This window comes from Sinohyriopsis cumingii, chromosome 6 (genome assembly GCF_028554795.1).
Source record: "Sinohyriopsis cumingii isolate HCF-2022 chromosome 6, ASM2855479v2, whole genome shotgun sequence".
Lineage (NCBI taxonomy): Eukaryota > Metazoa > Mollusca > Bivalvia > Unionida > Unionidae > Sinohyriopsis > Sinohyriopsis cumingii.
The window spans coordinates 143,732,261-143,759,606 of NC_142966.1; the positions used below are offsets into that span (position 1 = coordinate 143,732,261).

The 27,346-nt window shown below is 41.3% G+C and overlaps 1 protein-coding gene across 2 annotated transcripts in view; it reads right to left on the bottom strand.

Annotated features, from left to right (window-relative positions):
* Positions 1–27,026, bottom strand: part of LOC149798167 (uncharacterized) — a 135,055-nt gene extending 108,029 nt beyond the window's left edge. For both annotated transcript variants that reach the window (XM_089963278.1, XM_089963277.1), the window contains exon 1: positions 26,941–27,026. The gene's annotated coding sequence lies outside the window, so the exon portion shown is untranslated. The remainder of the gene's footprint in view (positions 1–26,940) is intronic.
* Positions 27,027–27,346: the final 320 nt, after the last annotated feature.

The window sequence follows — 27,346 nt, forward strand, 5'->3', positions numbered from 1 at the left end:
AGACACTGGATGATGATCTATGACACTTGAGAGTGGCTGAGTGTATAGAATGAAGAGAACAGGTCCAATAACCGACCCCTGTGGAACACCACAACATTGATCAACTGGGCTGGAGTGTATTCCATTTGCAGACACAATTTGTGTCCTGTTGGCTAAGTAGGACTTGAACCACAGTAAGGCAGTATCATGAATGCCAAATACATGCTGGAGATGGTGAAGTAATAAATCATGGTCTATTGTGTCAAATGCTGCAGACAAATCAAGGAGGGTGAGGACTGTAATCTTTCCGCTATCCAAAGCAGAGAGAATGTCATTAACTACTTTTAGAAGGGTAGTTTCAGTACTGTAGCAAGGGCGATATACAGAATGTACACTGCTAAAAAGACTGTTTGAATTCAGATGAGATATAAGCTGGGATAGAACAACCTTTTCTTAGATTTTTTATATGAATGGGAGATTAGAAACTGGGCGATAGTTCTTTAAATCGTTATAGTAGTTAATGGGGATCTTATAGGGTCTATGGGATTTATCATTACAGACCCCCTTGGGAACATATAGGGTCTATGTAAATTTAACATGGAGAAAAATCGTGGGAACATATAGGGTCTATGGGAATTAACATGGCCAAAAACCCTGGGACAATATAGGGTCTATGTAAATTTAACATGGAGAAAAATCATGGGAACATATAGGGTCTATGGGAATTAACATGGCCAAAAACCCTGGGACAATATAGGGTCTATGTAAATTTAACATGGACATAAACCCTTGGGACTGTATAGGGTCTATGTAAAATTGAAACAGGGAGGGTCTCTATTTTTTTTTAAAAAAAATAAAATAAAAAAAGGGGTAGGCAATTCAAAGACTATCTCTTTTCGAGAAATATGGCTGGCCCTGAAAAGGGCCTTTGGTTTATGTTAATATGCCCTTAACATAAAGGGCATTTGCGACATCTTCTTGTCCTCAAACTTCGTCTTACAGCAGGGCCATACATCAGAGTCCTCTTGAGGCAACCTTGTCTCTCTATATAGACTCTTCTTATCCACAGGCTGCTGCTGGTCCTGTGGACAACGGTCCACTTGGATCGGACATACATGAGCATGTCCGTCCTGAACATCATTGTTGACACAAGGGTTGAAGATTCAACGTCGGTCCACATGTTGAGGCTCCGAGAATAGGTGAATCAATGCACTGAACTGCGCTTATTTATAGGGACAGGTAGGATTGAAACGGATTGAGTTCATTCACCAATCCGAACACGCGTTACAAAATTCAGCCAGCTGCATCCAATCCGAAGAGAGCAGTCTGTGACGTCACGTAGTCAATATAGATCTGCTAGCGCTTGTGTGCAGTCAATCTATGCGACAGTCATTCAACATGACGGAAACTCAGAAAACGATCCAATGGGGTGCACCAGCAGCGGAGACCGCCCAAGGGAACCCGGACTTACTTTCAGAAGAGGTGAATTGGGATTTTGTGGATTTTCTCTCCTCGCAAGAATTTGTTCCGGAACCTTCGTTACCTTCTTCATTACCGCAAGTGGAGAATTTTAGACAGAGACAGAAAGAAGAATTGGAGAAATTTATGCAACGACAAAAAGAAGCGGAACAGGCTTTTCTCCTACAGCAACAGCAACAAGAAGAAGAGGTAAGAAAAAAACAACAGCAAGAAGAAGTAGCAGCAAAGAAACAAGAGGGTGAGAATCAAATGGTCACGGTACTGTTGGATATTTTAGCGGAGTTAAGAAGTCTGAAACAAATGTATCAGACTTCTTTATCACGACCGAAGAGAATACGACCTTCCCGAGCTAAACACGTCAACCCTGTGACTAAGCCTACCGTACCACCCTTAGTGATTTCAACCCAATCATTATCATCATCATCAACATTACGCAGTCCAGAAGTAGGCCTTGGCCGTGGCAAAGGCATAAGGCAGTTAAAGTTGATTGCTTAAACTCACCCCTACATCGTAAAGAAAAAAGGCCCTTTTCAGGGCCACCCACATATCTCGAAAAGAAATACAATTTCAATTTGCCAATAACTCAAAAAAAAAAATAAACCCCACCCATTTTTACCCTTATAGTACGTGTCTTTGTATGAGTGCGTGAGTGTAGCTTCTTATTTTAAAATCAAAACTCAAAGACTCTTACCTTATATCATTCATTTATTCTTTTCTCCATTTTTTACAATCCAATTCACAATTCACAACACAACACTTTAATAAAAAGTTCATTGATTTCTTCTTTTCTCCTTGTTTAGTCTCTCTGTTTTTTGAATTTCTTCACCGTCACACTCTTTTCCTCTTCTTCCTCCTCGCTTTCTTCCCTTCTTTTTTTCGTCTCCTGTTTCTTTTTCTTCACCTGTCTGCTTTCTTCCTCTGAAGAATCCCTCTCTTCTTCTGAAGAATCCTTCTTTTCTTCTGACTCCTCTTGTTTCTTTTTTGGGCAATCTGGAGACCAATGTCCTTTTTCTTTACAATAATAACAGGTATCTTGACTTTTGTCTTTTTTAGCTCCTGTTTTTTGACGGTCTGGACACTCTGAAGACCAATGCCCTTTCTTCTGACAGATATAGCAAGTATCTTGACTTTTATCTCGAAAGGAAGGAGAGTAGTCCGTAGGATGGTCTGAAGAGAATTTTCTAATGACCCCTCGCAAAGCTCTGACGAAACGTTCCATCTGGTTAGTCTCTTCCATCGTTGTGCTCGGCTTGAGAGTGAAATGAATAGTGAAAGGACAAGACACACACCCTTTTATATACGCTGGTCTGCTATGACTATAAAGTAGTTCATGGTGTTTGAACTTGAGTCATTTGACTTTTTGCTTTCAAGATGAAACGATCCCATTCATTCGAGAAGAAAGAAGAAGAAAGTAAGAGGCAGAAACGTGATCTATCGCCTCGTACCAGGGCTGAAATATTGACACAAATTCATGCCAGTGATTTTGAAGAGGACATGAGTGAACCAGAATCCGAACCCTCTAAACCAAGTCCACCACCCTTTGTCAACCCTGAAAAGTACTATTCCATTCGAGAGACGGAAAAGCGCTCCTCTAGAAAATTTAGAACCACGGCTTACAAATACACGGTGAAGTTTAAAGATTTCAAGTCCGAAGTACCGTTAGAGAAAGCAGAAGGGTTCATCACCGGAGTGTGGGATTCTCTGCTCACTGCACTCAAGCGACAATGTCAACCCAAAGAAGACGATCGCTTGAGACTTTCCATACAACACGACGGTTTGAAATCCCCTGTTTGGATCGAGTTTAGCACCCCTGCAGAATTGACCGCTTCCAAAGTCATAGACAAGATTCAACACGTGCAACAATCTAATGACCAGTTTGACATCACCGATGGAAAAGCCACATTGGACATGACCCACGTCTCTCCTCCTCAAGGGACCGGACGCAAAAAGATGTTATTGGTGAACGACCTTCGCAGCATTAAGCGTAGCCTTGTCCAAATTCACAATCCTCATGACCAGATGTGTTTAGCCCGTGCCATCGTGGTGGGACGAACCTATGCCAACAAGAACGACACGGTAGAATGGAAAAGAGACTGGGAGAACATTCGACAATCGGACCGAGCCAAACAACGAAGTGAAGCAGAACTCCTGTTACGAAAAGCTGGCATGTCCAAAGACAGACCCTGTGGCATTCCTGAGATGCAAAAATTGCAAGATGCCCTAGCTCCACGATACACTTTGAAAGTGCACCCTCAAGAAGTGCGCGGGTCTCTGTTGTTTCGAGGGCAAGATTTTAAGGACGGAAAATACATTCACGTTTATCATCACGATGACCATTTCGATACCATTACCAGTATCACCGGATTCCTGGGATACGGTTATTACTGTGAGAAATGTGACCATGGTTATAATAATCGAGAGCAACACAAGCATTGTGGATCGAAATGCTCAGGATGTTTGGCCTCTTCACCCTGTCTGAGCGAAGAACCAGTGCCTTGTTCAACTTGTCTGCGCACGTTTGTCAGCCCTACCTGTTACCAACAACATCTGAAAACGCAAGGTTCACAGCAGAAATGTGCTTGTCAACTCCTGAGATTGTGCCCTACGTGTGGACAAGGCATACGTACCAATAGTACCAAGGCACACGTATGTTCAGGAAAAAAGAAATGTCACATTTGTCACCACATCGTGGACTTGGAACACCAATGTTACGTGCAAAAATACCAACCCCTACCAGAGAAAGAGGACGGTCACAAGAAGAAAGGCAATTTCATCTTTTTCGATTTCGAATGCATGCAAGAGACTGGCATTCACATTCCTAATTTCTGCGTGGCTCATCGAGCGTGCGAGAAGTGCATTCAAGAACCTATCTTCAGTCATTGCCCTCACTGCAGCAAGATTCCTGGAGGGCGTGAAAAAATCTTTCGGGGGCCAAACACGTTAGCCGATTTTGCCCAATGGGTCTTAGACCCCATCGACAAGACGTGGAGCCAAGAGGACATCGGACTTTACGGAGATTGTCATCGTCATGCCACGGTGATGGCTCACAATTTCTCCGGATACGATGGACAGTTTCTTCTCAGATACTATACGGAACATGGCACCGAACGTCCTAAAGTGACTTTGAACGGAGCCAAAATCATTTTCATGCAAGTGGGACAAGTACAGTTTAAAGATTCGATGAGCTATTTGGCCATGCCTTTGAGTCGAATGCCTAAAACGTTTGGAATGACAGAAATGGCTAAAGGGTACTTTCCACACTTTTTCAATACGGAAGCCAATCAACACGCCGTTCTACCCCATTTACCTGAGGCTCACTATTACGACCCCGACAACATGCGTACCGAACAACGAGAAGCTTTCTACGCTTGGTACCAGGCTCATGCCTCTGACCCCTTCGACTTTCAGGAAGAAATGCTAAAGTATTGTCGTTCCGACGTGGACATTTTACGGCGTTGCTGTGGAAAATTTCGAGAACTGTTCATGGAACACGGAGGGGTCGATCCTTTGAAAGAAGCTTGCACCATTGCCAAAGCGTGTTCCTTAGTGTATCGACAACGATTCATGCCTGAAAACACCGTGGCTGTCATCAGTCCTCAAACGACCCACTATGTCAAGCGTCAATACTCGGTCAAAGCCCTACGTTGGTTACATTACTTGTGCGACAAGGAAGACAAGTGGATTCAGCATGCCCGCAACGGAGGGGGCGAAAAGACCATCGGAACGTATTCGGTCGATGGCTGGGACTTAGAAAACCCCAAGATCGTGTACGAGTTTAACGGTTGCTTATTTCACGGATGTCCCGTTTGTTATCCTGACCGTGGCACTAAAAATCAGTTTTTGCAACGAACCATGGAAGACTTGTACCAGGACACTTGTCAGCGACGCCTAAAGTTAGAACAGCAAGGATACCAAGTGGTGGAAATGTGGGAACACGAGTACGATCACCGTATGAAAACCGATCCCGAGTTTAAACGCCTCGTGGAAAGTTACCAGTTCATGGACCCGCTGAACCCGAGGGATAGTTTGTACGGAGGAAGGACCAATGCCACCTGTTTGCTGTACCAAGCCGACGAAGAGAACGGAGAAGAAATCAAATACTTGGACGTGTGTTCGCTGTATCCCTACGTGTGCAAATATTGTCGCTTTCCTGTAGGGCACCCGCAATTGTTCACGGAACACATCGACCTGGTCAACATTCGACAATACGAAGGCTTGATCAAGTGTAAAGTTTTGCCTCCCACGAACCTATACCATCCCGTCTTACCTCACCATTGTCAAGGCAAACTGATGTTTCCTTTGTGCCGTACTTGTGCCGAAACGTGCAACCAAGACCAGCCTTGTCATCACAGCCAGGAAGAACGGGTCTTGACGGGAACCTGGGTCAGCGTAGAATTGTTCAAAGCTATGGACATGGGATACCAACTGTTAGAAGTGTACGAAATTTGCCACTTTCCCAAGACACAACAATACCACAAGGGTGACCCTACTCAGAAAAGCATTTTCGCAGACTACGTGGATGCCTTTTTGAAACTGAAGCAAGAAGCCAGCGGCTATCCTTCCTGGTGTCACACTTCCGAAGACCAAATACAATTCAAAGAGAAATACTACGAACAAGAAGGCATCACTTTAGACCACATCGAGAAAAACGAAGGCAGGCGATCGTTTGCCAAAGTGATGTTAAATTGCTTGTGGGGTAAAATGGCACAACGACCGTGTTTACCCAAGACGGAATATTTGACAGAACCTTCCCGCTACTTTCAGATGATTCACGACAAAACCAAATTCATGAAACATGTGGACGTCGTTCGCGAGGATTTGATCTTAGTCAATTACGAAGAAGATCTGGACTTTGTACAAGACGACCCCTTTGGAAATGTCATCATTGCGGCTTACGTGACAGCCCATGCTCGCTTAAAATTGTACGAAGCTTTAGAACTGTTAGAAGAACGCGTCCTGTACTTTGACACGGACAGTTGCATTTACATCCATCACCCGAGTCAACATCACCCTGACATCGAAGGAGACCGTTTAGGAGCCTGGACAGACGAGCATCCCGATGACAAGATTCTAAGTTTCGTCAGTGGCGGTCCCAAAAATTACGGCTACGAATACCGGGACAAACAAGGAGAAGTGCACACGACGTGCAAAGTGAAAGGACTGACTCTGAATCATCGTACCAGTCGTGTGGTCAACTTTGGGGTATTGAAAGAAGCCTTGCAATCGGAAGAGGATGGAAACTTTAAAGTGACCACTTACCAACCGAACAAGATTGTACGTTTACCCACTCACCACATCGTCAGTCGACCTTTGGAAAAAGTTTATCAAATCGTGTACCAGAAGCGAGTTCGACTTCCCAATCATTTCACCTTACCGTACGGTCACGTCGGTATTGGTCTGTATATAAAAAGGAACCCTAGGCAAGATCGATAGTTCATTGTGACTACCAAGACCGAGCAAACAAGATGAATACTTTGAAAGAGACATCGTTCCAGTTTGGGGATTGTAAAAAAGTTGTATCTTCCTCTAGTGTGACTAATACTGGATGGATAAGACCCAGGCATTGCGACGGAAAATGTCCGGAAGGAAACTGCGATTGTCCATGTGGTTACCATTGTAATTGTGTAACGGAGTTTGCAGACGAGTGCGATTGTGAGCCTTGCGATGGATACGATGCTGTACGTTGTGACCTGAGCGATGCCGTAAAGCATCATGGGAACTTTAGTGCCCCTACCCCTATCATGGAAAGTGATGCTGTGCGTGTCAAACCTGTCGGATGCGAAAGTGATGCCGCTCGTCCTCTTGGACATTTTACTGGGTTTCGTTTTAAAGGGGAATGTTCACCTTCACGTCTACCCCCCTACGGATGTCATCCAGCCTTGAGCAAACTCCTACCCATGTCACTCAACCCTCATCGAAACGAACCTGTGAAAAACGAATATTCGTTTCCTGTGCGTTTGTCGGAATACTGCGACTTTGAAAATCGTCTTCAATCGTTCAAAGGAAAATGGCCAAAGTATCTGGGAGGACCGACCCCCGAAGAATTAGCCAGAGCCGGATTTTTCTACTTGGGCGAAGGAGATAAAGTCAGGTGCTTCAGTTGCGATGTGACACTTCACCACTGGGAACCGCAAGATTCGGCCTACGTAGAACATGCTCGATGGTCACCGAATTGTCATTACTTACCCTTAGTGGGACCGAGACATTGAAGTAACTTCTTACCATAATAATCTGTTCATGGATACTTTACAAGAGAACATTCGTGCTTTGCCTGTGGAGTTGAGAGAACGCATTTACCGAGAGCTGGTCAAAATACAAGTGAAACGTAAAGAACAATTGCATCCGTTACGTCACCGGTGTTTGAACCACTGGTACCTGAAGGCTATACAAGGATTGATTCAATTGAAAGTGTTCCATCGGACAGACATTGATCAACGATCCTCTAGTTTTAAAAAGGATTGGTTTGGTATGGACGATTCTACCTACATCATTGTAAACGTACTGCATCGAATTCCAGAGGAAGAGTTAACGAATTACCAACATCTTGAACACAATGTCAACTTAGTGAAAGAGGAAACTTCTGAACGAATTGTCATGTGTAGATTAGTGACTCAACGATTTAAATTTGACACTGAAGTGAAACCATGTTTGTGCAAAGAGTACATTTCTTGTGTCAGACCAAAGAGGATTTAGTATGACCTATTCATGGATACTTTGCTAGAGAACATTCGTGCTTTGCCTGTGGAGTTGAGAGAACGCATTTACCGAGAGCTGGTGAAAATACAAGTCAAACGTAAAGAACAATTGCATCCGTTACGTCACCAGATCTTTAACCACTGGTACCTGAATGGTATAAGAGAACTGATTCGTCAGAAATTGTTTCAGTGGTCAGACCTTGTTCAACACTTTGAGTTAGTGAATGATCGAAATGTTCATTATTTTGGTTACTTCGAGACTCACCTACAGCAATACATTGAGGAAGACAAGTTAAAGGATTATCAACATATTTTACGTGGAATCTACTTAGAGGAAGAGGAAACTTCTAAACGAACTCTGAAGTTTCGGTTACAGTATGCAAGATTTAGATTCCCTACTGGAGAACGAAGATCTCTGGCTAGAAAGTACGTGTATTGTTTCCGAAACAAAGAGACTATAAAAACAGGCTGCCATGCCACGACTTATGTCACATGTCATCCAACAGATTCCGTGGAAGGAACTCAATGACCATATTCAAACCGTGGATCATTACCATCGATTATTACAAGAACTGTATCCATTCAATTTGGGACGACAAGTGGTGTGTGTCTTAGTGACTTGTTTTTTGGGATTTCGTTTACCAGCCGATTCTTTGTGGACTCTTTACGATCAGTACTTACCACCTCCATGGCCTTAAATGGTCACGAAAAACTCCTTTTGCTCAAAGCCTTGCGTTTTCATCTGGATACTTCTCGACCTCTACGGGAAAAAAAGATTCGTCAACTTTTAGCTACCCAAGACGTGTATGACGATGTGTGTGTAGCTTGTGACTTACATCCCCATTGGACAGATGTCCGTGCCTGGAAAGAATGGGATTTTGAGGCTTGGACCCAAGAAGTGGCCCAGTATGCACGAGAGTTGTTCAAGGAAAAAAGTTACTTTTCAACCCGTGTTAGTGACGGTGCCAGAAGAACCCGTCACCCAGGACAGGACTGTCGTGGACAGACCTGAAAGACCCTTTCGGGAGGACACTTGTGTGACCTTACCCCCTGTTGAACTGGTTAGAACATTACCCAAAAGATGTGATTGTTGTACAGACACTTGTGTTTATTCCACGTTCATCGTTATCATGTGCCTTTTATCCTTGTACTTAAGCCTTTGGCTTTTATGTATTTTTGTCTTTCGTATTCATGTTTGATAAAAAACATTCAATAAACGTGTTCTGAAAAAGTATATAAACTCTTGTCTTGTTCGTTTTCGTGTCACAAGTGACATTTCTCACACCATGGCTACCTCTGCTGTCTCTGCTCCCTCTTCCTCTACTGTCAAAGTCATCGACGAACACTTAGATCGTGCCAGTTGGGAGGCTTTGTATCTTCGCCATCCCTTTAACATGCTCATTGCTGGACCTAGCGGTTCAGGCAAAACCGAATTCGTCAAACGTTTGATCGAACATAAACATCATTTGATCGATCGGCCACCTCAACGGATCGTGTGGTGTTACAAAGAGTGGCAATCGGCGTACAGCCTCTTGCGAGAAAGTCAAGGCGATTCCATCGTGTTTGTGGAAGGCATTCCTAAAGAAGACGACGGCATCGTCTCTGACTCCCGTCAAACCCATTTGGTCATTTTCGACGACATGTTAGGAGAAGACGAAGAAGAAATTAAATTGTGGTTCACGCGCAAAGGGCATCACCGTAATGCCAGTGTCATTTACATCACCCAAAATTTGTTTCAACAAAGTAAAGCCCATCGCACCATCAGTCTCAATGCGCATTACGTGGTCTTGTTTAAAAGCCCTCGAGATAAATCGCAAGTGCAAGTCTTAGCCAAACAGTTAGGAACGCCTTGGCTGACTCAGGCGTACGACGATGCCACTCAAACGCCACACGCCTATTTACTCGTCGATTTGAAACCTACGACCCCCGAGGATTTGCGATTTCGTACCCACTTGTTTCACCATTGGTGCCAAGATGGAGGGCCTGTCCTGTACACGTCTCCGTCCTCGACTTCATTTCACTCCCCATCAAAAAATCTATAAAAACCTCAGACCCTTTTTCGTCTGTCTCACACAGTGTGAACATGACGTCCCTTCAGTCGCATCTTCCCGTCAAATTGATTCGTGCCTTGTATGGCATCAGTCGAGAAAAAAATCCACAAACACGAGCCCGTGTCTTAGAAGCTAGTCTCAAAGAAGTCTTACGATGGTTCACGGTGACGGCACGTCAATTACTCCAAGGAATCATTCAGATTCCTCATCAAACCCAACGCTTTTTCGATCGAAACAAAGTCGCTTTGGTCCAACTGGCCGATCCCCGCATCGACACTCAAACCAAAAAACAAATCATTTTGAAACCTGGAGGGAGCGGTACTCTAGGAGGGGTCATCATTCGCTCACTCTTAAGATGGGATCCTAATGCCCCCAAAGTTATCCCCAAGACAAAAGTCCAACGAAGTCCCAAGAAGAAAAAGAAAAAGACCAGGTCCCCAAGAAGAATAACTTCTCCAGTGGCAGGACCCTCCTCTTACCAGACACCACCACCCCGGAAAAAGAAAAGAAGCCCCCAGAAAAAGAAACAGAGAAAAAGCCCCCAGAAAAAGAAAAGTCCACAGAAGAAAACTAGTCGCAAGAGAGGCACTTCGGCCAGGACGCAACCTTACACTCGCAAACCACGACCTGCCACGGCAGTGACTGCGTCTCCGGCATCCTCACGTTCATCCACTTCTCCGTTGATGACACCCAGAACTGAAGAGTACTTGGAGACGTTGATCACACCAAGAACTTCTCCGTTGATGACCCCCAAAAGAACTTCCCCAGTGGCAGGACCCTCCAATTTAGTGGCAGTGGCTGCTGCTCACAAAGTACCTTCTCCCAAAATCAAAGTCCAAGAAAGATCGGGCATGTTACAAAGTTTACTGGATTTGTCCAAGCAAGAACTGGCTCGATTTAGTCCGTTGCGTACCCCTGCACGACGTGTCATGCCTGTCCTCAAACTGATAAAACGTAAAGACAATCAGTGGCGACGCGTTCCAGTATAAAAAGAGCCTGTGACCAAGTCGGGGTATCAGTGAACTTGTAAAAAAGATGTCACCTCCAAGAAGCCACAAAAGAAAGAGACAAAGGCAGACGCGTCATCCGACAAAGCGCTTAGCCAAGCATCGACATTACCCTAAGAAAAGACACAGTCGTTCCAAGAAAAAGAGGCGTCAACAAAGGGGAGGATTCCTTGGTGATTTTGGGAAAAACATTGTCACCTTTATGACAAAGCGATAGTCCCAAAAAAAAGATAAAAGGGTGTGCGTTAAGTCATCGATGTTAGTGTCTGTTCGGTGAATGTCCCGGAACCACAAGCAAAAAATGTCACCCTCCAGAAAACCCCAAGGAAAGAAAAGGAAAGGACTGCCACCACGTTTAGCTAAACATGGGGACATGTTATCTGTCCTGTCCAAAGCTTCTTCACCCCTACGAAAAAAACTCATTCAAACGGCCTCCAAAGAGGTCATCGATACCGTGTGCGAATGTTGTTTGAACGTTTTGAAAGGCACGATCCCTTTGTCCAAACACCAGAAACAATGCTTAGGAAAACATCGTCACGTTCTTCGCCAAATGGTTCGAAAGAAAATTCCCATTCGTCAAAAAAAGAAGATGTTGGTCCAACGTGGAGGCATTTTACCTCTCTTGTTAGGCCCCATACTGAAAGGAGTCTTGGGGACCATGTTGGGAGGACTGGTGGGAGCAAGATAAAAAGGCCTTCGGAAGTCCCAAGATCTCAGAATCAACCCCTGACAACCCCATGGAAGGACGAAAACTAGCTTTAGTGCCTTACAAACGATGGATGGAATACCATCGGTGGCAAGAACAACGCACCCCTCATTTACCTCCCAATCCCCATTTGAGCGAGATGTCCCAGTTACAACACGAATTGCAATCCTTGATGGATCGCCAAGATTTGTCCGAAACAGAAAAATCGCAAAAGTACGGTCAACTCTTGCAACGACTACAACTCTTTCACCAGAAAGCTTTAGACGAAACAGCTCTACCCACTTTGAAAGATTTTAAGGCCTTGATGAAAAGTCCAGCACCATCACCAGTACCGGTACCAGTTCCACCACTACCCGTGACCAAGACAGAAAAAGGAAAAGAAGAAGAAGAAGAAGGGTTTCAAACTCCACCAGAAAAAGTACGCAAGTTAACAACACCACCTACCTCCAGAATTGGATGGATTAAAAAGATGATGGCCACCCCTTCTTCCTCACAAGAGAAAAAGAAAGTGAAGACAGAAGTGAAACAAGAACCGATATCCCCTGCTCAGACATCCTCCTCTTCAACACCTATTGCCGGTCGCACACGCAAAGCCTTGCAATCCAAGAAAATACCCCAAGAGAAAAAGAGTAGCCTCTTCCAAGAGTGGGTGCCTTATTAAGACACCAATCAACACAAAAAAATGGAAAAAGTCTTAGCTAGCATTTACTACGATCCCTCGCATCCTGCAGGTTACGCAGGAGTTCAAAAATTGTATCGTGCTGCCAAAACGCGACTGAAAAGTCTCCGTTTACCTCAAGTGCAACGATGGTTACAAGAACAAGCTACCTACACTTTGCACAAACCCATTCGACGCAAGTTTGCCAGAAGTCGCACCCGAGTGGAAGGCATCGATCATCAATGGCAAGCCGATTTAGCCGATGTCTCTCATTTGGCCAGCTACAATCGTGGCTACAAATATCTGTTTTGTGTCATCGACGTCTTTTCCAAATTTGCCTGGGTCGTGCCCTTGACTTCCAAATCCAGCAGCGAGTTAGTGCGAGCCCTGCAACGAGTGTTGAAACAAAGTGGCCGTCACCCTCTTCGATGGCAAACGGACAAAGGCACCGAATTTCTGAACCAAGCTTTCCAAAAAGAATTAAAGAAACGTGACATTCATTTTTTTACCACCGAGAATCCCGAAACCAAAGCCAGCATCGTGGAGCGTTTTCAACGCACTTTGAAAGAACGCATGTGGAAATATTTTACGCATCACCACACTCTGAAGTACATCGACATCTTACCGCACCTGGTGCAAGCGTACAACCAATCTTACCATCGAAGCATCGGACGTGCCCCGCAAGACGTGACTCCCGACAATGAAGTGTTGGTGTTTGAGCGTCTGTTCGGTACGTCCCCGACGAGGGCTGTCCCCAAGAAAAGTGGAGAGTTGGCCGTATGAGATTGGGTGCGCATTGGCAAAACCAAACGCACTTTCGACAAAGGTTACTTACCTAACTGGACGACCGAATTGTTTCGCGTCACTGGACGAGTGCATGGCCGTCATCCTGCCGTCTATAAATTGGAAGACATGAACGGAGAAGTGCTCAAAGGAACGTTTTATTTGCCCGAGTTACAACGTGTCACCAAAAAAGAAGACGACGTGTACGACATCGAAAGCATTCTCGAACGCAGAACCCGTAAAGTGGGCAAACGACATGTCAAAGAAGTCAAAGTACGTTGGAAAGGATATCCACCCAGTTTCGATTCTTGGATCGACGCTTCGCAAGTCATCGACTATAAAAAGAAGTGACCATCATGCCCTTTCACACATCAGACGCAGCTACGTCGACCAATCCTCCTTCACCTAGTTCTTCTGTGCAAGATTTACAAAAACAACCCTTGTGGGTGTGGTGTGGAGAACGTGTGCCTAAAACGCAAATCGTCTTTTTCTGCCAAATCTTCGTGGTGTATTGTGTCATCGGGGCAGCCATCGCCAATTTGAGTTTGCAACAAGGAGACAAACAATTGTGGACCATTTTATTGAGCAGTTGCATCGGTTACCTGCTTCCCAATCCCTCCCTGAAATTCTCCTCGAACGGGAACGTTGTGTCCAGTGCCAGTGCCAGTCACCACTCCAACAACAACCACAACCAGAACCCCATTTTGGGCGGAGACACACCTCTGACGTCCAGTAATATCCCCTCGGACAGCCACAGAACTCTGGAATTATGAGTCACCAAAACCAATTTTACTTGACCTTACCCAGTGACAGTTCCATGGAGGTGTTTCCCAATAACACATTGTGCTGTTACACGGCCAAATTACCTCAAGCCATCCCCTTAGATCACGAAGCCCATTGGGAAGTGGCTTTAGTAGAAATGATTCACCCTACACAAATCCAAAACATCACCGAAAAACAAAACTTTTTTGAGGTCGAAATCCTGAACCAACAATTACAAGAAGCCATGACTGACATCGGGTTTTCAGGGATCACAAGACCAGCCAGCAAACCAGCCTTCAGTATCTACACCTTGAAAATTCCAGCAGGGTTTTATTTTAGTGGCCAACATTTGGTGGACACTATTGTGGACAGGTTCGAGTTCGCCTTTGGCAAAGCCCTGAACAGAGCCAAAAAAAGTGTCACCCTGGAGTACCATAAAGTGGCTCGTCGCTTACTGATGAAATTTTCAGATACGGACACATTGTCCTTCAGGTTCAATGGTAGTTTGTTTGAAATTTTGGGTGGACATTCAACAATGGTCACAAACAATTGGAGCCCCAAGATCAACAGTAATATGGATTTTTACAGAGCTTTTGGAAAACCGGTAGAACTGAACCAAGGACTGAATTTAATGTTCGTGTACTCCGATGTGGTGGAGTACAACGTGGTGGGACACACCTCTGTGCCATTACTGCGTGTCATTCCTTTCAAAGTGGATTCTACCACGAACACTGACGAGGAAGGTGGAAACACTTACCACGTCCACCGCGAATTTGTACATCCTCATTATTTACCCGTCAGCAAGTCGTATTTGGACACGGTCAACATTACTATAAAAGGAGATTTGGGACAAAATATTCCATTCACCAAAGGAAAAGTCACGGTGAAACTCCATTTTCGAAAACGGTTCTCTCACGACTCGTAAGTAAGTCATGTATCCAGTGTACCGAGGGGTTGCACGACAGCGAGGACACGGTTTAGGAGATATGTTAAAATCGGCCTTTCGTTCGGTGGTCCCGGTGTTGAAACCGATGGTGACACACGGATTGCACGCCTTGAAAGATGCGGCACTGACGCAAGGCAAAGAATTTCTCCAAAATGTCATCATCGACAAACAAAACCCTAAAGAAGCCTTCATGAGGGCAGGCAAAAATGTCTTGATGCAAACGGGCAAAGACATTTTAGGCCGATGAGACACACCTATAAATGCCCTGCACGCTACCGAGTCAGGCATTCAGCAAGGACAAGGCAGAAAGAGACGACGAAGAAAACACCCTTTCACCAGACTTCAAGCAAGAAAGGCCAAGAAAAGAAGAACCGTTCGAGACTTAGACGTTTTCGATTATTGAAACACAGAAAAAATGATGCACCGAGAGTCTTGCGCCTGTTCCAAGACGGAACTGGATCTGTTTGCCATGCCCCCCACCATGATGACGATGCAAGAATCCCAGTGGGTGGAATTTCATCCCGTCTCCTCATTGGCCGATTCCGCTCCCATCGAGTTTGAAATCAAAGGACAACCCGAAGATTACATCGATCTGAATAGCAGTTACTTGTACTTGAAAGTCAAAGTTCTAGATAAGGATGGAAATGATATAGACACTGAGCCAGTAGCTCCCGTCAACAATTTCATGCATTCCTTGTTCAGCTCAGTGGACTTGTACTTGAATAACAAACTAGTCAGTAGCAGCATGGATACTTACCCTTACCGTGCCTACCTGGAAAATCTCTTGACGTACGGAATAGATGCCAAGGATAGTCATCTCAATGCTTGCGTGCTATGGAAACCTGACGAAGCGGGCGAATTTGATAAAACAGGTCTTGAAGCTGACCCCAAATCAAAAACAACCACCAATGAGGGATTTGTAGAACGAAGAAAGAGAATCATGGGAGTCAACCAAAGTTTAGAACTGATGGATCGTTTGCATTTGGACATGTGGTTGCAAGAAAAATATTTGCTGAACGGGGTGAATGTTCGCCTGAGACTGAATCGTAGCAGTACCGCTTTCCATTTAATAGCTGACAGTGCCGATTACAAAACCAAAATCGAAGAAGCCAGACTCTACGTACGCCGTGTGGAAGTGTTACCTAAAGTAGGTAACGACATCAGTCAGACGTTGAGCAGAACGACCGCCTGTATGCAGAATTTGATAATACCATAGAAATCAACAGTTTGAGAGAAGTCATTCTAGATTATTAGAAACCATGGAAGACTGTTATCCCTCTTTACAAAGTGGAGAAACTTTGGAGACAGAATGTGAGGAGATCGTGGAAGAAGGATCCCAAGACAAAGACTAAGAAGTTGTCATGATGAAGTCAAGATGGCCAGAACAAGAAGCCCATTTAGTCTCCTGTTTTGCCAAACACTTGGTCGACAAAATGACGGAATTGATCAAGAAAAATTGCTATGGATGTCAAAACGATCATCCCAGTCAAATTCAACACGATAAATGCCTGATGTTAAGTCAAGAAGAAAAATTAGACGAGTATCTGGACGAAGCTTGGAGTCTCATCTCAAACAAAGACGTGTTGCACCAGTGGTATAAAGACTTGCGTGAGCATTCTTGTCCACCATTAACCACTCAAGAGATCCATCGTATCGAAGCTCTCCTGAATCAGAGTGAGGAAACAGAACGAATAACCGTTTATTCGTCAGACATTTTCAAGCAAAAAGTCAGGATCGAATTGACGACTTATTATTACCTGTGAAGAAGAAAAAACACAAATAAATGGATACCTGGGAACTTTATTACCTTTTGAACCACAGTTCGTATACGGCTTCTTGGAATCCTGTCGTCTGTGCTAAAGATGAACTCCCTCATCGCAAACCTAAAGACCATCAAGCTTACGTGATCAACACGGACGACAGTCATCTCCCAGGAACCCACTGGGTAGCCGTCTACTTTCCTCAAGAAGGCTGTGTGGAATATTTTGATTCGTACGGATTGCCCCCTTTGGAAGACGATATCATCGACTTTATGAGAAGAAATGCTCAAACCACCCGATTCAATAATGTGAAATTACAAGGCACAGATTCCTTGGTGTGTGGACAGTACTGTGTGTATTTTCTGCATCATCGCAGCCTGGGCTATTCCTTAGAACATTTAGTGACTCATTTCGATCCTCGTTCTTCTGCTAGAAACGATGTGAAAGTAGATCGATGGTTTTGTGACCATTATGCTTATCTTTTGTCTCAAGCTAGGAAACGTAGTGTCCATCAATGGCCTAATGATTTCCAACAGTGGAAATCACAATTTCATTCACAACGTTGTCAACCCTGTTTAAAGTAGATTGTTAATTGAGAAAAAAATGTTAGTGATTTGAAAAAATATGGTTTGATGTTATAGTGTTGGATTATTGTTAAAAATGTTAGAGTTGTTGTTTAGTGTTAAGTGATTTTTGAATAAAAAATGTTGTGTTTTGAAAAAATGCTTTTGTCTTTTGTTTAGCTATAAGAATGTTGAATTGATGCTCTTTCATTTCTTACTATCCCTCTCATGACAATCACTGAACGTTGCGAATCGAAAATCGTGTTATTAGGGGGATGTTTTCCTTCACGTCCGCGCTTTCACTATAATAACCGGGGTTGTTTCAAGTCTAGCCATCCATTGTCGACTCATCCTCCTAAGAAGATGTGCTCCAAACTAGCTAAGCTCAACGAAGCCTACGTGAATTTGCATAGGGTCAGACACAGTCTGATACCGAAGCCAGAAGAAATAGAGAATGTGAGAATGTTAAAAATCACTGAAGACCTGATAGAAGAGCTCTTCAGAGAAGAAGTGAACAGGGAAAAAGAAGAATGGACGGAGAAGTACAGACTTCAGAGACAGCAGCAACAGCAGCAACAACAGCAACAGCAGCAACAACCTGAAGCTGACAGAGGCTTTGTCGATTGTCGTATCGACACCAAAGAGTTCTTCTTCTCTTTCCGAAGAAGCAGACCTATCGCCAGAAAGTCTATCCTCAGAGGACATCGCATTCTTAGAAACTAAAAAAGAATGCCATAGCAAACAAAAAAACAGCCCTTTTCAGGGCTACCCCAATACTCTAGAAAAGAAGTAACGATCGATTTGCCAATGTGTGTGTAGGTAGAGTAGTGTGAAAATAAACACTAACTCTTTATTGATAGTGAAAGTGTATGTGTTGGTGTGTTAGTGTTTGTAAGAGCTCAAGTAAGTTGGTGTGGATAGTAGATTAAAATGATATCTTTTCTTAGTGTTTGAGGTGTATATTTGGAGTTAGATTGAATTGCTTTGCGTATGTGGATAGTCTATTGAAGTGATTTATAAAAAATTTTAAAATAGTGATGGGTAGCATAAAAAGTGAGTGAGTGTTTCTTTTAGGTCCGCGCGTTGTTGTTTTTTTTGGTCATGATCAAGGTAAGATGAATTTTATGTTATTAGGGGGATGTTTTCCTTCATGTCCGCGCTTTCAGTATAAATTGAAACTCGTTCGGCAGTCCAGCTACCCTTGTTGATTGATCAACACCAAAAAATGAACACGAGACTTGAGAAACTGTTGGAGCTTCATGTGCATCTGGAATATGCCAGGCGCATATTAAATGAACTGGCCGCGGAAGCCATTGTCGAGGAGGGAAGGATAAGAGAGGAGGAAAGAAGAAACAAAGAAGAGGAGGAGAGAAGATATAAAGAAGAAGAAGAAAGAAGATATAAAGAGGAAAGAAGAAACAAAGAAGAGGAGGAGGAAAAGGAGAGAAGAAATTTCAAAATCCCAGAGAGCGAAAATTGGGATTCTGAAGCGACATATCCTGTCTCTGCTCTCTCCCCCCAAAAGGTAAAAAGTAACTGGGGGATAAGATGTGTATGTGGCGCCAGGCCTGGAAGGTGCCACCATTAACCAGGTGTCCATGAAGTTCCAAACAAAACAGCCCTTTTCAGGGCTACCCAATACTCTAGAAAAGAAATAACGATCGATTTGCCAATGTGTGTAGGTAGAGTAGTGTGAAAATAAACACTAACTCTTTATTAATAGTGGGAGTGTATGTGATTGTGTGTTTGTGTTAGTAACTAATAAAGTAAGTTTGTGTGAATAGTAGATTATGGGTTTCTTTATTGTTTCTTAGCGTATGTGGAGAGTATAGTTTGGGTTATATTATATGAAATGAGAAAAGTGGGGATGTTTTCCTTCACGTTCGCGCGTTGTTGGGTCATGATCTAGGTAAGATCGATTTTATGTTTTTTAGGGGGATGTTTTCCATCACGTCCGCGCTTTCACTATAATAACCCACAGTGTTCGTTGTTCAAACCATTCTGCAAAGAATAAAAAGAAGATGGCGTCAAACCAAATCGACAAAATTCAAACCTTGCAAGACGTTTTAGACAACTTAGGAATAATGGAACAGATGCTATTAAGACTGGTTGAAGACCATTATTCCTATAGTCCCCATCGTGTGAAGATGGAAATTAATAACTTAAGGAAAGCAAAGGACAAGATTAGTGGTGTCATGAAAGAGATCAAGGAGGAGAAGGAGGATGAAGAGGAAAGAATAAGAATACGCAAATGGAACGAAAAGATTGAAAAAGAAGAAGAAAATGAAAAGAGGAAGAAAGAAGAGGAGGAAGAGAAGAAGAAAGAAGAGGAGGAGAAGAAAAAAAAGAAAGAGAAGAAGAGTGTAGGAGATAAAATAAGAACTTGGTGGAGGAAAAGAAGAAATTAGAAGAAGAAGAAGAAGAAGAAGAAAACCCAAAGGCCCTTTTCAGGGCCAGCCATATTTCTCGAAAAGAGATAGTCTTTGAATTGCCTACCCCTTTTTTTATTTTATTTTTTTTAAAAAAAAATAGAGACCCTCCCTGTTTCAATTTTACATAGACCCTATACAGTCCCAAGGGTTTATGTCCATGTTAAATTTACATAGACCCTATATTGTCCCAGGGTTTTTGGCCATGTTAATTCCCATAGACCCTATATGTTCCCACGATTTTTCTCCATGTTAAATTTACATAGACCCTATATTGTCCCAGGGTTTTTGGCCATGTTAATTCCCATAGACCCTATATGTTCCCACGATTTTTCTCCATGTTAAATTTACATAGACCCTATATGTTCCCAAGGGGGTCTGTAATGATAAATCCCATAGACCCTATAAGATCCCCATTAACTACTCGTTATGGTCTAGTGTTGGTAATGATAAATCTGCGCGTGTGTATTTAGTTTGGAATACAGCATACATTCATTTACGTTGTTTCTTGTAGTGCATTTTGTTTATATAATTAAGCCTTAGGTAGAATAAGAACATGAGCATATAATAAAAAGTTTACTGCATTTGTATGGGAAAATATGAACTCGTTTTTCGGATGGATATACTGCACTCCCAAGGTCGTGCATTATTCCATCCCAAAAACTCATTCATATTTTCCCATACAAATGCAGTAGCCTATAAATATTTAAGAAATAATTTCAAATTTGGTGAATGAAAGGATTTGACATGCAAGAGATAAGGATGCACCTTAAAAATAAAATGGATTTAGCCTGGTCCACTCACTAATTGCTACAGTAACAGTGAAAGAACAATGCATTTAATGGATGGATTTCACTAAAAAGGAATCAATGCAAAAATAAGCTTTCTTTTAGGCTGTAGAATTACACAAGTTTTTGCTGAAATATTGGATACTTTTGCATAAAAAAGCAAGAGCTTAAAATTTCACCTAGCATTATCCATAATTAACATACATTTTGTGAGTATGGCATTATTAAATTCGAGTCCCACCTTTGTTGCACCATACCAACATTGAGACTTGACCTGTAAATAAATCATGAGGCACAAGAGGGACTTTAATTGCTCACCTGAATTACATAACAAATAACCATTTATCAACAGAGTTGTATATACAGCAGTAAAAACACAACCTTCATCTATCTCCCAAACATTATATTAAGTTGATTTTGTCTGAGGTAGCCTGATACAATTTTTTCCCACATATACACATATATACATTCTCTTGCACATAACTAAACTCGTTCAAGACCATCACATTATAAATGTACTTTACCGAGTTTTACTGAAACTGGATAATAAATAAAGCCTCTTGATCAAGGGAGATAACATCAGCTGATCAGATGCATGATCATTCCATTAGTATGATGGAAAATAAGTATTAATTGTTGGTTTCTGAAAGAGTTGCTATGTAAGCACAAAAAGAAAACTTTATGAAGTTTCTAGTTCTAACAAAATAGTATGATGCTATGAAATCTACAAGTACGGTCTGGTCTTTGTGAATTAGTGAGTATCATTGACTATAATACTATTGATGGTTGTTAAATTTTTTAGTTCAAGGTCTTCTCTAACTCTGTCTTGTTTAAAAATCAAGCTATTTCCAAACCCTTTTATATCTATCCATTTACCTGTCTGTATAGATGTACATGTCTGTTTCAGATAACAAGAAAACAAAAATTGCAATAAATATGACACCACTCTGATGGCCTAGTGGTTAGAGCATCCGCCTCAGGTGCAGGGGATCGTGGATTCAAACCCCGGTGATACCAAAAACTAACAGCTGCCTCTCTAGGTGTTAGGACTGGTTGGCCTGGTGTCATGATAATGTGGCTGGGTGGAACATGATGCTACATGTCTGCGGCATGATGCCCTAGTGCTAGACATCATGATAAACTGCCACGCTGCAGACATTGTAGCTTTATGACTGAAAAATTGTTAAAGCTATGTTAAAATTCCAAATCAAACACACACACAACAAATATGATTTCCATAATATATAACATATCTTTTTTTTTATTCATGCTGGGATATTATGTTTGTGACAAGAACAAATTTCCCTGGGACAAATTCAATTTTCCTGCCTGGAGAAGCTGACATTGATTAACTCTGTAAATCCCTACTAAGCTACAGTACATATTGTGACCGTAGACAGCCATTCTGACCTTAGACAGCCATTCTCACCATAGTGATATGAAAAACTTAACCTTCATGACACAATCTGACCTTAGATAGCCATTTTCTAGCCATTCATATCTTAGGGATAGGAGCATGTAAAATGTAACCCTCTTGACCCAATGTGACCTTAGACAGGCATTCACACCTTAGGGACAAGAGCAAGTAAAACTTAAACTTAAAAATCCAATCTGACCTTATACAGTCATTTACATGATAGTGATAAGTGAGTGTAAAATTTAAACTGGTATGTGTAATAGCAATTAAGAATTATTTCAATTTTGGCTGGTTTTCTGTGCCATTTTATTTACAAATATCTGTTAATACTTCCTCACATATGTCCAACTCATATCTGATTCATTAATAAAGGTGGGAAACCAACAGCAGAGATAACACCTACAGACAACAGCTGACTTGCATTGTAAGATGTCACGTAATAATGTGAGAGTTGTTGCAATATGGCATGTATGCAATCTAAGGAATACTTAGAGTGACTGGGTTCTTTCTTTTTCTCCAAGTGACTTGCTTCTCTTGGCTAAACAGGTTTCCAAAAGCAGTTGTAAAACATCAGGGGTTTTTTTCTCCCTAAAACACAGCAATATTTTGGAAATGTTTCTTGATTTTCATCACATTCTGAGCCACCTATCATTCAATCATTTTGTTTCAAATCAACGTTTTGAAATTGTATATTCATATTCTGATCATTTGTAAATGCGTGATCATTTTAAACACAGTGGTCTGCATACTTACAAGTAATTTTATGCTACACCTACATTTATGACAATCTAATGAATGATGCCATTGGTAACTGTTCCGATTTTGGGAAAATGTAAACAGATATAGCACATCACAGCAGCAACTAGCTTTGCCATACCCCCAGCAGCCTCTGACATGTGATTTGACACAGAAAATTGCTATTTTTCAGGTTACTTTGATAAAACTATAAAGTAAAAACAGGAAAAGCTTGTAGGGACATACATGATAGACTGCATCTATGCTGTGAAATTTGGTTTGATGTTTAATGGCAATGCAACACGTGATCGTTCATTACTGCCAAAACAATTCAGCTGATACAATGGTAGGATTCAAACCTGTTCCCTTTCAATCATGAGTCCAGCACTCTAACCATAGCACCACTGTAGCTACCTCTATGAGTCAATAAACAATTGGGTGTACTGCTTCAAAATGCACTATCATGTGTTCTTAGAGTTGCCACATACAGGGACAAATCCATACAATCAAAAGTTATATACATTTTTTTGTCCACAAATGCCAAAACCCTCTAAATGGTTGATGTACATGTATATTTATCATTCAGTTTTTAAAGTATTAATAAAGGTATTTATTGTTCAAAATGTTGCCATAACAATACAATTAGGCAGTAATCAGAAATTAATTGTAGAACTGAGCCATTTCGCAGAGTGGTACTATTCTATAATTACCACCATGTTGTCCTATTCTGTGTGTCGGGTAACTCTTCAAACAATATGTCATTTCTGTAAACACTGGATCACATGTTATTTTTGGACGAAAATCCAGTTTGAACCAAGAAAGAACAATCGTCCTTTAATTAAGGAAAGTGATATTCACAAAATGTACAAAAATATCCTACATTTCTACTCTAAATGCATATAAAAATGTGATTTCTAAATGTCAACATGAAGACCCACTCCATGACCTTCTTGAACTTGTAATCCAGAAAAACCTATTTAATATTTATTTTAGAATCATACAAATAAATACATTATTTAAAAGACAGAAATGTTCACCTTAGAACAATACTGCATCTTAATCCAAGTTTCTAATTTTGCAAGAAGTTGTCCCACACCTACTTTATCATCTGCTATCCAACATGTCAACTTGCCACTAGAACAGGATTCTCAAGAAATCTAAATTTTAGCAATTTTTTCCTCATAAACGAGATGTTGTAAACATATTACATCCAATTCATTGTTGTTTCTCTTCTACATAATTCTTTATTTTTATAAAATGTTGAACTTTTACTAAATATTTTTACAGGATCAGTTTAATTTGCTTAATATCTCTTGCCATTTAGTGGCATTGTGACATTGAATTTTGTAAAACCAGCATAATCCTAATTACTTGACTGAAATGCTGACAAAGTTCAAAGTAACGTATTTCATTTCCATAACCTGATGCATAAATATAGAATAGGATAACATATTGTGAGTCATGAATAAACAGGGGTGGTATCCCCCCCCATGTCCAAAATTAATATTATTTTGAACAGAATAGTCTGCTTACAACTGCTTCTTCTCAAACGGTAAGCACTGCTGTATTTTACTTTTGTCAATATGTCAAATTCGGTATACGTTCTACGTAAGTATTGGTGACAGAAGCCTTACATGTGCAGAAAAGCTCGACAGCAGTGTAGTACAACGCTGTTAGGCATTTCTGCACACTTAAGGTTTCTGTCACCAATAATTGAAGCAAAACGCACACCGAATTCGAATGATTAGCAAAAATAAAATACTGCAATGCTTACCATTCGAAAAGAGGCAATTGTCACCAGAATATTGTTTTAACAAATATTAATTTTGGACACACGGGATAACACCCCTGTGTTTTCATGACTTGTGATATGTTAGCCTATTCTGTGCATAGCTTTGAAAATATGTAGTACTTATCCACAAGGCTATGGAAATTAAATACTTTATTTTGGACTGTTTCTGTCAGCATTTCAGTCAAGTAAGAAAGTCAGGTTTATAGCTAGTTTTACAAAATTTAACGTAACAATGTCAATAAATGGCAAGAGATAATAAGCAAACTAAACTGATCTTGTAAAAAATTTAGTAAAGTTCAACATTTTTTAAAAAAAGAAGCTATTATGTTGAAGAGAAACAACAATGAATAGGATGTAATAAGTTTACAACATCTGGTTTATGGGAAAAAAAATACCAGAAAATTTAGAAACTGACTATATGCACTGGAATTTCTTGAGAATCCCATTCTAGCGGCAAGTTGACATTTTGAACAGTAGATGATTTTGTATGTGTGTGGCAACTGCTTGCAAATTTGGAAATTTGGATTAAAATGCAGTTTTGTTTTAAGGTAAATATTTCCATCTTTTATATAATATATTTATCTGTACGATTCTAATAGATATATAGCAAATAGGATTTTCTGGGTTAAAAGTTCAAAAAGGTCATGGAGTGGGTCTTCATGTTGACATTTAGAACTTATATTTCATATGCGTATTAGTCCGATAAATCAACCCAACAAATCTGTGTCGATACTGATGGATGATCTTGTGGGTATGATGTCACCTGTTCATTAAAATATGCAATTCTGCTGCATGCAAATCATTCCGGAACAAACCCATGTACACTTTAGACACATATCGGTAACTAGTAACAGCCATATCAAGCGCAAAATTCAAAATAGCCACAGGACAGATGGTTGTGCTATTCCAGGTGGACTTACAAGTCACCAAACATATGATTTGCTAAGGAAATATAATCTACATGTCACCAAAAGAACCCTTCAACCAACAGTAGATCCACAGCCGCGAGAATTACCGGTAAGTGTATAAAATATACATCGATGTGTGCAGCCAAATTTGAATGCAGATAATTGCAGCTTTTAATGAATAGGTGATATCAGCCCCTCACCCGAAAATAAAACTATCATGGGTGAAGGGTAGTCCTACATGTAAGACCTCGACACCGATATTTATGTTGTGGGCGTCAAGGGCTTACAGCCTAACTAACGGCAATGTGTAGCGTGTTTTGATGTCAACTAACATCGTTATGAAAGTCAAATTTTCAGGAATATTTCACACAACTGACAACCAATATAGCGATGCTTTTCTACAAAGTAATGTCATAATGTTTTAGTCAGACTTTACTTACTCTGATGTCTTTTCTCTAATAAATTCAAATTCTCACAAAAGAAGTGGACCTGTTTTCAAGTTTCGTTGGGTTAAGTTGAAATATTATTCTTTAACGAAACCAATAAAAATATATAATACCTATTGGAACTGTAAGCAATGGTTCGTTTCGTTCAAGAAACTTACTTCGGCATACCTCAACTACTGTCGCATTGCAACAAATTCAAATGTATGTCAACAGAACATGAAAATGCGTCCATTTGCTAGTATCATATTTTCATTCCCCCAGGATAAAGACAGCACAGTAAGTATATTAATTACACAAAAATTAGTAGAAGTGTGTCGATATAGGCTGCCAAGTGTGTGAGATGTTCCTGAAACTTTGATTACTCATTCCAATGTTAACGGCATCGGAACATGTTATACAAGGCCGTTATTTGGATGTAAGACATAGCACTAAAACAAAAACAACATGTGCTGTGTCTTACATTGTAGGACTAGGGTGAAGGACTGATTTATCGGCCTAATGCGTTTAGGGTAGAAATGTGGGATATTTTTGTAAAATTTATGAAAAACATTTTCCTGGATTAGAGGACGATCGTTCTTTCTTGGTACGAACTGGATTTTCGACCAGAACCAACACGTGGTCCAATGTTTACAGTTATGTAGTATCGTTGCGCAGAATTACCCGACGCGCAGATTTGGCCGACATGGTGGTATATTTGTGTTATCTTTCAAAAAGATCCTAAACAAAGCATAAAAGAAACCTGAAGATTTGTAAAACTCATTTCCAAATTGTTATTGTGACTTTCGATTTTAAAAAAGGAAAAATACAAACGCTGGTAGATGGTAGGCACATCCTGAGCGTACTAAAACTGTCTAGGTATACAAAATAGTGGATACCCGAGTTGTAGGTCTACCCGGCAGTGCTCTTCGCATTACATGTTCGTGCCAAGATAGTTCTCCAGTGACTTTCAGCATTGTATTGGTCATGACAATATTATTATCTTCTAACTCACACCTGTCAAAATAGAAGGAATTTTGAACAAGCATATAAAACCTACTATTTTGAAGTTTAAAGTTGCTTTCACATCGAGACGTGCACATGCTGGACCCCCTGCAAGCCAAATAAATGACGTCAAATCCTTATTTGCCAATGGCCGAAGAAAGCAAATTGATTCCGAATCTATGTTCTGGATCTTTGTGGAAAATATAGGCAGTTTTCCGAGTTTTCGACCCACGGGACATAACTCGTAAACGTTCCGCAAACACAAACTACATTTTCCTATCTATTTGAACAAATTATGTAAGATGATGCGATGCTACCATTCTCATGGACCTTTTCGTGCATGAAGATCAAAAAGCATATGACATCTGCAACAAAAACACGAAACGCAATATTTTTTTCTTTTCTACCCGAATATGTAGTTTGTCCACATCGGGTATAGCTCATAGCTCGTGCGTTGATAT